Raw genomic sequence first — 12381 nt, 5'->3', positions numbered from 1 at the left:
CCAGCATGAATTCTTAAACCTCCCAAATTGCCCGGTCCCTTTGTTAGAGAGAGACCTGCTTCAGAAACTACAGGCAGAGATCTCCCTTAGACCGGAAAGAAATGTAACTTTAGATGTCACCAAGTCTACGGCCCTGGTGCTAGCCCTGACTGTACCACATGCTAATGGAGACTGTACCCTAAAATGATGCAGGCGCCAAACTGCCCCATGTCCCCAGAGGAAGAAACTACATTGGCTAGGCTAATAGATGAATTCCCAGAGGTCTGGGCTGAAACTAACATGCCTGGCTCAGCAGTAAATCATGCTCCAATTGCAGTAGAATTAAAACCAGGTGCCACCCCTGTCTGACTCTGTCAGTACCCCTTGCCTCATGAAGCCATCAGAGGTATATGTAAACACATAGAACGACTTCAGAACCACGGCATTCAGGTGCCACGCCAGTCACCCTGGAACACTCTGCTCCTACCAGTGCAGAAGCCAACAGAAAAACCTCATGATGACTCCAGGCCAGTACAGGATTTGCAAGCCATCAACGAGGCTACGGTCACTATTCATCCAGTAGAGCCAATCACCTACACTCTAATAACTCTTATTCTGGCCAGTGCAGCCTGGTTTACTGTGCTAGATCTAAAAGATGCCCTTTTTAGGGCAATAAGCCAATAAGCCAACCATTATTTGCCTTCCAATGGGGCAATTTTCAACTCACTTGGGCCAGACTTCCGCAGGGGTTTAAGAACTCTCCCCCCATCTTCAGGGGAGGCATTGGCAACAGATCTTAGGGCCCACGCTCCTCCCAACAAAGAGTGTGTCCTATTGCAGCACGTGGATGATCTTCTCTCAGCAGCCCCAACCCGGGAGATTGTTAACAAGGGACACAAAGACTGCTCCACCTGTTAAGAAAAGTAGGATATAGCCCAAGTCCGCCTGAGAAATGTTGGGTACCTAGAGTTTAACATAAGCCAAGGGAAGCAAAGTCTAGGTGTGCCCTGGCTCAAGGCAGTTTGCAGCCTTCCAACCCCAACCTGCAGGAATCATAGAACAGGGTTTTTAGGGCAGCAGGGTTCTGCTGTATCTGGATTCCAAACTTCTCACTTACAGCAAAGCCCTTAAATGAAGCCACAAAACGGTGGTGGTGGGGGGGGGAAGAGCCTTTCCTTTGGGGAACTGAACAGGAAAAGGCATTTAGATGAGTTAAGCAAGGCTTAGAACTGAGGCCCCGGCTCTAGGACTAGCAGACATGACCAAGCCTTTCTTCTTACACATACGTGAATGGAAAGGAATGGCCACTAGGGTCTTAACTCAAGGCCTAGGATCTTGGCACTGCCTAGTGGCCTACTTATCTAAACAATGAGATGTGGTGGCACGCAGATGGCCCCCCGCCTTAAGGCACTGGCTGCCACAGCCCTGTTGGTGAAGGAGGCGGACAAACTGACCGAGCCGTTTCATCTCCTAAGCCGTTTGCGCAGCACTGGACTGTACCAGTGCCACCCTCAGTCCTAACCTTAACGGATCAAAGAGGACACCACTGGCTGTCAAATCCGAGGACCCAAGATCAGGGGCTCTTATGTGAGAGTTCTCACGTAACTCTAGAGACCATAAAGACCCTCAACCCAGCCACCCTGCTTCCCAGAGAACCAGGGTCCCCGCTCCATGACTGCACAGAAACAATAGATGAAGTGTTCTCCAGCCAGAAGGATCTTAACGCCCCGTCCAGGACCCAGATGTAGAATACTTCACTGATGGGAGCAGCTCCATAAAGGAAATCGGCGGACTGGGAATGCAGTAGTAACTTTGGACTCTAACAGAAGCCCGATGCTTGCCAACAGGAACATCAGCCCAGAGAGCAGGATTAATAGCTTTAACCAGAGCATTATTACTGGCAAAGGGCAAAAGAGCCGACAGATACACTGACTCCAAATATGCATTTACCATCCTGCATGTGCATGGGGTTACCTACAAAGAGGGCTCTTAACAGCCCAAGGGACAAAGCATCCAGAAGAAATTCTGCAGCTTTTAGATGCAGTATGGGCACCAAAAGAAGTAGCCATTATATGTTGTAAGGGCCACCAAAAAGCAGGAACACCGGAAGCTGAAAGAGAAAAGCAGACGGGGAGGCCAAGCGGGCAGCGTGGGTGGTGCCCCGCCATCCCACACAGAGGCCAGGAAAGCTGCCTGTGCCATGACCCTCCTCCCCAAGACACTGTGTTCACCAACTCCAAATGACAAGGCATCATTTGCTCGGGAAGCAGGGAATTATACTAAAGAAGGATGGTGGCAGTTTGTAGATGGGAAATCAGCCATTCCTAAGGTAATAGCCCCCAAATTTGTGAAACAATTCCACCGAAACTACTTACTTTCCCCGTGCTATGTCCTTACTCACTACCCTAAGAATCGTCTCTGGTCCTCTAGATAAAAACCCAGCCCCAGGGATCTCCTTCTGTAGATCCTTCTCCTTCTCAAATTGGGGACTCTACCTGGTCAGGAAGGAACTGCCCCTCACCCACTGGTAAACTGCTAGAAGGATGAGAGCAGTCCCTGAACCAAATGGCATGATTCTGAGAGCAGACACATCCCTGTGAACTGAAATTAGGGCACCTCTAGCCTTGGGTAAATTGAGGACTTAGCATGGGTAACCATCCCATTTGGTGCTGCTCTGAACCCTGAAGAGTTTATTTTTTTGAGACAGTCTCACTCTGTTCCTCAGGCTGGAGTGCAGTGGCATGATCTCAGCTCACTGTAACCTCCACCTCTGGGTTCAAGTAATTCTCTCACCTCAGCCTCCTAAGTAGCTGGGATTACAGGCATGCGCCACCACACCGGGCTGATTTTCATATTTTTAGGAGAGACGGGGTTTTACTATGTTGGTCAGGCTGGCCTCAAACTCCTGACCTCATGTGATCTGTCCACCTTGGCCTCCCAAAGTGTTGGGATTACAGGTGTGAGCCACCGTGCCCGGCCCCTGAAGAGTTTAGATGTCCTTGGCTCCACCAATTGGGCCCTTAAGGATATTCTGATGTATCGTGAATTTACATAAAATATTAAAGTAATGTAGATGAGTTTTTGCCAGAACGATTTTCCTTTGTGAATCCATTAAGCCACTTTAATTCCTTAATTGATTTTCTGTATGTCATAATTAGCCAGTTTCAATTTTTTTCACTTTCAATTTTTTTTTTTTTTTGAGACGGAGTTTCACCCTTGTTACCCAGGCTGGAGTGCAATGGCACGATCTCGGCTCACCGCAACCTCCGCCTCCTGGGCTCAGGCAATTCTCCTGCCTCAGCCTCCTAAGTAGCTGGGATTACAGGCATGCACCATCACGCCCAGCTAGTTTTTTGTATTTTTAGTAGAGACGGGGTTTCACCATGTTGACCAGGATGGTCTCGATCTTTCGACCTCGTGATCCACCCGCCTCGGCCTCCCAAAGTGCTGGGATTACAGGTTTGAGCCACTGCGCCCGGCTCACTTTCAATTTTGATTAAATTTCTCTCTCCCAAGAACAAATCTTTTCCATGTCAATTTTTTTTTTGGGGGGGGATGGAGTTTTTTTGTTTGTTTGTTTTGAGACAGAGTTTCACTCTTGTTACCCAGGCTGGAGTGCAATGGTGCAATCTCGGCTCACTGCAACCTCCGCCTCCTGGGTTCAGGCAATTCTCCTGCCTCAGCCTTCTGAGCAGCTGAGATTACAGGCACGTGCCACCATGCCCAGCTAATTTTTTTGTATTTTTAGTAGAGACGGGGTTTCACCATGTTGACCAGGATGGTCTCGATCTCTTGACCTCGTGATCCACCCGCCTCGGCCTCCCAAAGTGCTGGGATTACAGGCTTGAGCCACCGCGCCAGGCCTGGAGTTTTGTTTTATTTTGTTTTGAGTTACCTCGTCTGGCCTGTATTAATTACTTCTACCAAGTCTCATTTTCATGGTGACCTGTTCAAAACAGCAGAGTCAAAATGGCAAGTTTAAGACATCCTCCTTTATGCGGGACTCTCAACATAGCACAGCTCTTCTTAAGAGACCTTTGGTTGAGTGTGGTAGCTCACACCTATAATCCCAGCATATTGGGTGTCCAAGGCAGAAGACCACCTGAGTCCAGGAGTTCAAGACCAGCTTGGACAACACAATGAGAGCCCGTCTCTACAAGAAAAAAGAGTTTAGGTCAGGCACAGTGGCTCACACTTGTAATCCCAGCACTTTGGAGGCCACGGCAGGCAGATCACCTGAGGCCAGGAGTTTGGGACCAGCCTGACCAACATGGTAAAACCCCATCTCAATTAAAAATACAAAAAAAAAAAAAAATCAACCTGGCATGGTGGCAGACGCCTGTAATCCCAGCTACTCAGGAGGCCGAGATAAGAGAATCACTTGAGCCCAGGAGGTGGAGGTTGCAGTGAGCCGAGATTGTACAACTGCACTCCAGCCTGGGTGATAGAGTAAGACTCCAGCTCAAAAAATAAAATTAAAAATTTTTTAAATTAGCCAGGCATGGTGGTGTGCACCTGCGGTCCTAGCTACTGGGGAGGCCTAAACAGGAGGATCGATTGCACAAAGGAGTCTGAAGTTACAGTGAGCTGTGATTGCACCACTGTGCTCCAGACTGGGCAACAGCAAAACCTTGTTTCAAAAAAATAAAAACCAGGCAGAGAGACTCTCGGAGCGTTTAGTGTGATAGTTCTTGCAGAGGGATGAACGGGCAGGTGGGTGAGGTGGTCAGAGAGAGTACTTCATGGAGATCTGGCTTGCTGAGGGTGAAAGACAGACCTTCCTGTGAACTGATCCCTCTGAGAAATCCACATAGCTTTTTGGGGGGCAAGCAAAGCCACTTCCTTTTTTTTTTTTTTTTTTTTTTTTGAGATGGAGTCTTTCTTACTCTGCTGCCCAGGCTGGAGTACAGTGGCGCAATCTTGGCTCACTGAAACCTCCACCTCCCGGGTTCAAGCGTTTCTCCTCCCGAGTAGCTGCGATTACAGGTGTACGTCACCACGCCCAGCCAATTTTTGTTTTTTTTTTTTTTGAGACACAGTCTTGCACTGTTGCCAGGGCTGGAGCGCAGTGGCACGATCTCTGCTCACTGTAACCTCTGTCTCCCAGGTTCAAGTGATTCTCCTGCCTCAGCCTCCCAAGTAGCTTGTATTACAGGCGCCCACCACCAAGACCAACTAATTTTTTGTATTTTTAGTAGACGGGGTTTCACCATGTTGGCCAAGCTAGTCCCAAACTCCTGACCTCAGGTGATCCGCCCACCTCAGCCTTCCAAAATGCTGGGATTACAGATGTGAGCCATAGTGCCCAGCCCAAAGCCACTTACTGTCAAGAAAGCAGGGTACCAGCACAGGCCTTGTCCCTGCAGACAGTACACCCACCAGGGGGAAGGTCTTTCACCTTCCACATGATGACCTAGCCTGGCCTTCAAACCAGGGGTTCGTGTGTGGCTCTCTCGCCGAGTCAGCCAAGTGGTCCAGAAGCAGTTAGGCTGGCAAGCTCCCCTCCAGTTGACAGCACATGTCTATACTTGGGGAAAACAGCCAACTGGGAAGAGATGTTTCATGAGCGGTTGCCAAAGCCTGTGACTAAGCAGGGACCCAGCCAGATCCAGCTCATCTCTCTGACTCTGCGTCTGCCCAACACCCAGGGAACTTCCATCCTGACTGATGGAAGAAGTGTCAAAGGCTGGGCCTGACCACAGGCTTCTCGTAGGAGCTCTAAGACACCAAGGTCTTGACACAGTGCTCAGCTGCCAACCCACCCCAAACTCCCAGACAGTCCAAGTGGGCACGATTGATGGGCATTTGCTTCTGGTGGAGAAGAGACAACACTTGATGATCCTGGAGAAGCCACACCATGAGCTTCACTTTGGGATCCTGGCTCAGGCTAAAGAGCACAGGTTAAGAATCAGAGTCCACAGTCAATCCCCACCACTGTTCTGGTTCTCGCTGGTAAGCTCAGGCTGTGCCAGGATGACCAAGGCTTACAGTGACAGGCATCAGGCATTAATACCCTCACCTGTAAGCTGAGATAATAACACACACTGGAAAACTATAGGATCATTCAAAAGTTAAATGATATCAATTGCCTAGCACTGAGCCTGACACACAGCAAGAGCTTAGGAAATAGCAATTCCTTTACAGCTAGTGCTCGACTTACGACCACGGTCAGGACCGCGGAACAGTAGTAACACGATTTGGTCGTAAGTTGAGTAGGCTGTATGTACAGTTGAAATGGTGCACGTGGAGATGGTAGTGCTGCCAGAAGCTGGTCCACACTGTCGTATGCCCAGCTGGGCAATGTTTGCGCTGCCAGACGCGGAGCAGTCGTGGCTAGCGACTGTGGTCGTAAAGTCGAATGGTCCCAAGTTGCAGTTTTTCCCTGAAATAGGAGCTCACTCTGTTGCCAAGGCTGGTGTGCAGTGGCACAATCATGGCTCACTGCAGCCTCAAGCTCCTGGGCTCAAGTGATCCTCCCCCCTCAGCCTCCTGAGTAGCTGGGGCTACAGGTGTGTGCCACCACACCTAAGTTTTTATTTATTATTATTATTTATTTTAGAGACGTAGTTTTACCATGTTGGCCAGGCTGGTCTTGAACTCCTGACCTCAGGTCATCTGCCCATCTTGGCCTCCCAAAGTGCTGGGATTACAGGCATGAGCCACCACACCTGGCCAAGCTTTTATTTTTTGTAGACAGGGTCTCGCTTCTGGAGGAGAACCATGGGGAAGAACAGAGAGGTTTAAATGAAGGAATATGAGGTGTTTGGTTCTGTGGAATATGAGCCTCTCCTCTGTCATCCCAGAAAAACCTCCCTACCCCTATGTGACTTCAAGGCTGTCAGGACCAGCTTTATGTTTGGGAATTGAATGTTGCCTTGGGAACTGAAAGATCATCACTCACTGCAACCTCAAACTCCTGGGTTCAAGTGAACCTCCCACCTTAGCCTCCTGAGTAGCTGGGACTACAAGTGTGTACTAGGCTGAAGTGCACTCACCACAACCGCTGCCTCCTGTGGTTCAAGCAATTCTCCTGCCTCAGGAGAATTTATTTTGAATTAAAGTCCTAGTTTTGATTATTAACGTGAACTGAACATTGTGGCTATTGCATTAAGTCTGTCCTGGTAACCAGATGGAATCCAAGGGCAAAGATTAAAAGACAGCTGTTTTATGATTGAACTCTGCTTCTTGACTGTGGAAACTACTTGTTCAATGCAAGTTTCACTTGCAAAGCACCAGGTAAAAATCAATGCCTATCACACAGTGCTTGATACAGCAGCCATTAAGACTGTTAATTATCTTGGTATTGCCGGGCGCTGTGGCTCACGCCTGTAATCCCAGCTCTTAGGGAGGCAGAGGCGGGAGGATAGCTTGAGCCCAGGAGTTCGAGACCTGCCTGGGCAATATAGCGAGACCCCGTTCTCCACAAAAAGGAAAAAAACAAAAAGACAAAAAAAAAAATTATCTTGGTATTTCCTTAGAGGTAGATAGGAGCTGAATGTGACACTTTTTTTTTCCTTTGAGATAGGGTCTCATTCTGTCACCCACACTGGGGTACAGTGGTGCAAACACAGCTCACTGCAGCCTTGACCTCCCAGGCTCAATCCTCCTACCTCAGCTTCCTAACTGGGACCCCAGGCACATGTCTGGCTAATTTTTATTATTTGTAGAGAGAGGGTCTCCCTGTGTTGCCCGGCTGGTCTCGAACTCCTGGGCTCAGGTGATCCGCCCACCTTGCCCTTCCAGAGTGCTGGGATTCCAGGCATGAGCCACACTGCACCCGCCAAATGGGAGGCTCTCCTAGCAGTCAAGTTGTTTGGGATGGCCCAAGCAGAAGGCTTGGGAGGTAGCGAGTTCCTCTTCTGTGGAGATGCTGACTTGGGAGGGATGTGAAGGAAACTGAGTTTCCAGGTGTGGGAGTGAACCTGAGAATCTGATTCCAGTTGACTGCTCATGGTCTCAACTCTCCCCCTTGACAGAGGTGACTTCCACACTGGCCTCTCTGTTTCAACCCCACATTTCCTTTTCTTCCCCCCTCACCCCCGCCCCCGCCTTAAATGAGACAAGGTCTTGCTCTGTCACCGTGCCAGAATGGAGTGGCACAATCATGGCTCACTGCAGCCTTGATCTCCCCAATGGCTTGAGCTCAAGCGGTCATTCCATGTCAGCTTCTCGGGAAGCTGGGACTACAGACACACCACCATGCCCAGAGAATTTTCGTACTTTTTTTTTGGAGACAGTTTCGTTCTTGTTGTCCAGGCTGGAGTGCAACGGTGTGATCTTGGCTCACTGCAACCTCCACGTCCCAGGTTTAAGTGATTATCCAGCCTCAGCCTCCTAGGTAGCTGGGATTACAGGCACCTGCTACCACACCCAGCTGATTTCTACTTTTAGTAGAGATGGGGTTTCGCCATGTTGGCCAGGCTGGTCTTGAACTCCTGACCTGACCATGCATCCACCTCAGCCTCCCAAAGTGTTGGGATTACAGGCGTGAGCCACCATGCCTGGCTGAATTTGTGTACTTTTTGTAGAGGTAGGGTTTTGCCATGTTACCCAGGCTGGTCCTGAATTCCTGAGCTCAAGTGATTGTCTGCCTTGACTGCTCAAAGTACTAGGATAACAGGCATGAGCGCAGCCCAGCCCACTGATAGTTCTATATGGCTAACTCAGCATCAATTCCAATTCTAAAATGGAGCTCTTTATTTTTCCTCCAGCCAGCTCTCCTTTGGCATAACCCAACTTCCCTCTTTCAGCATGTATTTCCCACACCCACTTTCATTCATTTCTCAAACCCAGATGAGCACAGACTAACCCATTCTTCCCATGAGACCTCTCCCACACTGGTCCCACCCTCTCCATTCCTACAGCCACCACCATAATTCAGACCTTTGTCATCTCAAAAAACAGATTCCTAAACAATCTCCCTGCCCTCCTTTTTTTTTTCCCTGGGAATCCTTAGCATACAAGATCAGTCTAATCTTCTACAAACACAGTTCTGGAGGTGTCATAATAGTCTTTGATTGGCCAGGCGTGGTGGCTCATGCCTGTAATCCCAGCACTTTGGGAGGCTGACTCCAGCAGATCACTTGAGAGTCAGGAGTTCGAGACCAGCCTGGTAAACATGACAAATCCCTGTCTCTACTAAAAATACAAAAATGAGCTGGGCATGGTGGTATATACCTGTAATTCTAGCTACTCAGGAGGCTGAAGCAGGAGAATTGCATGAACCTGGAGAAGGAGGCTGCAGTGAGCCAAGATCACACCGCCGTATTCCAGCCTGGGCAACGGAGACTCCCATCTTAAAAAAAAAGAAAAAAAAAAAAAGCCTTTCCAAGAAATGAAATACAATCTTCTTCTCAGGTAACATTCATAGGACCAGCATGATCTAGTTTTTTCCCAACCTGCTGTTTCCAGCTGTACCTAAAACCATTTCTCTCCCCAAATTCACTGAGGCCCACTCTCAGCCCAGTCACATGTTGGACAAAAAAGACACAGAGATGCAAGACTCAGTATCTGGCTCCGAGGTGCTCAGTTCTAACGACAAGACAGAGGGGTAAATAATTACCAGAGGACACATTCAGTGATAAGATAAAGGACACTGCCTAACATCCCCACTCTAAAATAAACGACCTATACCCTGTCCCCTGAATACTGGCCTGTGTTTTTTCCCCAACTCCGGGTTATTTGGCCTTTTTTCCTCCTCCTTTCCTGTCTAAACATTTCCCATTGTTAAATGCCCAGGCCCTAGTGCCCCTCCTTTGAGGATTCTGATTCCCAGGCAAGGGATCTCTCCTTCCTCTGGAGTTGAATGTTCCACTGAGAAACACCTACTCTTCCAGCATGTCTCAGCTTATCTGCTCCGTGTGTGTCCTTTTTTTTTTTTTTTTTGAGATGGAGTTTTGCCTTTCACCCAGGCTTAAGTGCAATGGCATGATCTTGGCTCGCAGCAACCTCCGCCCCCTGGGTTCAAGTGATTCTCCTACCTCAGCCTCCAGAGTAGTTAGGACTACAGGTGGGCACCACCACGCTGGGCTAATTTTTGTATTTTTAGTAGAGACAGGGTTTCACCATGTTGGCCAGTCTGGTCTCGAACTCCTGGCCTCAAGTCATCTGCCCACCTAGGCCTCCCGAAGTGCTGGGATTACAGGCATGAGCCACCATGCCTGGAAGTGTTTTTTAATTTTAAAAATATAGAGATGGGGTCTTGCTATGTTTCCCAGGCTGGTCTCACACTTCTGACCTTAAGTGATCCTCCCACCTTGGCCTCCCAAAATGCTGGGATTATAGGTATGACCCACCACATCCAGCCACATCTCAGATTTGGAAGGTCCTCTCTCATACAGCCCAGTCCTGTCCTGTCTCAGCCCAGTCCAGCCCAGTCTCCTCTACCCCCAGCCCAGTCCTGGGTTATATGTACCTCCTCTGTGTCCCTATAGCAATTCACACTTCTATTATTTATTTGTGCTGCTTGCAATTTACTTGTCTCTCCCTAGACTCCAAGCTCCTTGTAGGCAGAGAATATGTAGATCATGTTCAGACTTGAATACTCAGCTCCCAAATTGGGCTGGCATATCTTTTTAAATAAATAAATATATATATTATTTTTTTTAAAAGACAGTCTCACATCACCCAGCCCGGAATGCAGTGGCTCAATAATTTTGGCTCACTGCAATCTCCGCCTCCCAAGTTCAAGCAATTCTCCTGCCTCAGCCTCCCGAGTAGCTGGGATTACAGGTGCATGCCACCACACCCAGCTAATTTATTGTGTTTTTAGTAGAGACGGGGTTTCACCGTGTTGGCCAGGATGGTCTCGATCTCCTGACCTCATGATCCACCCGCCTTGGCCTCCCAAAGTGCTGGGATTACAGCCGTGAGCCACTCCACCCAGCCAAAACTTTTTTTCTTTTAAAAATGAAATATAGGCCGGGCTCGGTGGCTCAAGCCTGTAATCCCAGCACTTTGGGAGGCTGAGGCGGGTGGATCACGAGGTCAAGAGATCGAGACCATCCTGGTCAACATGGTGAAATCCCGTCTCTACTAAAAATACAAAAAAAATTAGCTGGGCATGGTGGCGTGTGCCTGTAATCCCAGCTACTCAGGAGGCTGAGGCAGGAGAATTGCCTGAACCCAGGAGGCGGAGGTTGCGGTGAGCCGAGATCGCACCATTGCACTCCAGCCTGGGTAACAAGAGCGAAACTCCGTCTCAAAAAAAAAAAAAAAAGAAATATAGAGATAGGGTCTTGCTTTGTTGCCCAGGTTGGTCTCAAACTCCCGGGCTCAAGCAATCCTCTGGCCTCGGCATCCCAAGATGCTGGGATTATAGGGGTCAGCCACTGCCCCCAGCCAGGCTGGCAGATCTTAGCAGTTCAATAAAGACGTGGAAGAGAGGAAAGAGTCCAGCATTCGCCAAGAACTCTTGTATTGATACCTTCTTTAGCACTTCTGCCGTTATTGCCACTCCTGTTTTCCCAACCACTGGCCCCAGGCTGCCTTAGTCATTGGTCCCATCTGGGTTCATACATGCCTCTATCAGGGTGGCAACCTGTGGCACATCGATCGGCTCCACTCGACTGCGAAACTTTTTCAAGGTAAGGACTGTGTCTGAGACATCTCTGTATACCCAGATAACAGCACGAGGGGGACGGAATGAAGCTCATAATTTACAGATGGAGGCCGAGAGCAATGGCTCATGCCTGTAATTCCAGCACTTTGGGAGACACAGGCAGGCGATCACTTGAGGTCAGGAGTTCAAGACCAGCCTGACCAATATGGTGAAACCCCGTCTCCACTAGAAACATAAAAATTAGCCGGGCGTGGTGGCGCACGCCTGTAGTCCCGGCTATTCAGGAGGCTGAGGCGGGAGAATCGCTTGAGCCTGCGAGGAGGAGGTTGCAGTGAGCCAAGATAGTGCCGCTGCAATCCAGCCTGGGCTACAGAGCGAGACTCCATCTCAAAAATAAATTCATAGAGTTAAATGACAAACTCCTTATGAGCAGGGAATTCTACTCGACTTTCTGTCTGCATGAACTCTGCATATCCACTAGGCCTCAGCCACAGGGTCTTTATTCGTACAGCAGAAACAGTGGGGCCGTGTTCAGAGCACTGCTGGGTAGGCACTACACGACCACGGCAGTTTTGTCCCTATAACCTATTTGCTCATGCGTAACACAGAGCGGTGGTCCTCTAAAGTTCGCAGGGCTGGAGGTCGCCATGATCAGCAGTGGCGTCGCTATAAAGCTTTGTTAACCTGAACGCAAGGGTCTCTGCAACTTGGGGGACAACGGCCCGGATCTGAGTACTCGGCCCCTTCCTCCCACCCCGCCCAAGGACTCTCAGCCTTCCCTGGACCTGCCCTTCCGGAGCTCAGACCCCTCTCTGGCCTCCAGGGGCGGGAGGGATGGGTTT

The 12381-nt window shown here is 49.3% G+C and overlaps 1 protein-coding gene across 4 annotated transcripts in view; it reads right to left on the bottom strand.

The window, feature by feature from the left end:
* Nucleotides 1-12381, bottom strand: part of STYXL1 (serine/threonine/tyrosine interacting like 1) — a 71612-nt gene that overhangs the window by 58041 nt on the left and 1190 nt on the right. The window lies entirely within an intron of this gene.

Source organism: Saimiri boliviensis, chromosome 20 (assembly GCF_048565385.1).
Source record: "Saimiri boliviensis isolate mSaiBol1 chromosome 20, mSaiBol1.pri, whole genome shotgun sequence".
Taxonomy (NCBI): domain Eukaryota; kingdom Metazoa; phylum Chordata; class Mammalia; order Primates; family Cebidae; genus Saimiri; species Saimiri boliviensis.
Note: the sequence above shows the minus strand (reverse complement) of the source record. Positions and strands in the feature narration are given on the sequence as shown.